Source organism: Phalaenopsis equestris, unplaced genomic scaffold (genome assembly GCF_001263595.1).
Source record: "Phalaenopsis equestris unplaced genomic scaffold, ASM126359v1 Scaffold001371, whole genome shotgun sequence".
In the NCBI taxonomy this organism is placed as follows: Eukaryota; Viridiplantae; Streptophyta; class Magnoliopsida; order Asparagales; family Orchidaceae; genus Phalaenopsis; species Phalaenopsis equestris.
The window spans coordinates 62632-63828 of NW_018165810.1; positions in this window are offsets into that span (position 1 = coordinate 62632).

A 1197-nucleotide genomic window follows, 5' to 3' on the forward strand; every position below is an offset into this window, starting at 1 on the left:
TCTATTCTTTTCAAGGAAAATTGCAAATTGTCATATTAAAGCCACTTAGGTTATCCATATGAAAAAGAACTTCATGAAAACTTTACTAGTAAATATGCTAATACTTAAATATAAGTTTAGAGAATGTAGTTAAGTCTTCTTCCTTAAGTTGATTCAAGTGAAGCCAATTTTTGATTAGGCATCTCCTTAAGCTTCTTCTCACATATTTTTCTTTTCTTTTCTTTCTCTCTTTTTTTTCTCTTTTGTTGTTTGCTTCTCTCTTTATTTTTCATGTGAGATTACTATATATGGATAGCCATTAATAATTTTGAACTTCACTATCCTCTTCTTAATGTTAAAAACTTTTCACATTCCTTCACTATATAAATTCATATTAGTTTTGAAGATTTTTTATAAAGTTTTTCTTTTCTTTTTACATGACACTCAAAGAGTCTTAATACTTCAAAAATACAAATTCCTTTACTTAAAATGGAAAAACATAGTATTATTCTCTCCTACCAAATACCTTAATATCTAGAATTAAATTTTATCATTGAAATTTTTTACTTAAGCTCACTATATATTTAGAAACACAAATATAGTTATCTAAAGTAGGGCTCTAATACTAAAGGTCATGTTAAATTAAAACTTTTTAAAATATAGCTAATTGAGGAAAAATAAAATTAAGTTTCTTTCTTTAAAAAGGAATTTTTCTTTCTCCCCAAACTTAAATTTTTAAAAGATTAAGCATGAAAAATTGAAAATAAAAGGTGAAAGAAAATAATTAATACATAAATAAAAAACTTACCTATTGAAGGTTCTAATTTTGAAGCTTAACTCTGAAATATTGCAGGTGCTAATATAAAAAGCTACAAGAGTTAAAACATTAAATAACACATAATATATAAAATAAAATTTGCTAAGAAAAAGTTAACAAAAAATAAATACAACAAAGTACTAAAAATAAACAACAGTACTAAAATAAATTTCAATTCAGAAACAACTATACAGATTATAGTTCACTACATAACATTCAATACAAATCAAATTATCACACTCTACAAACTAAACAATAACAACAATAAAGTGCAACAAACTATAAACTAAATAAAAGATTAGAACTGTGACTAAGTAGACATCTTCACTCATCCTCTTCTTCTTCTTCTTCTTCTTCTACGTAAAAGTTCTGCTGCTGATAAGGGGTAAAGATAGGGTGGC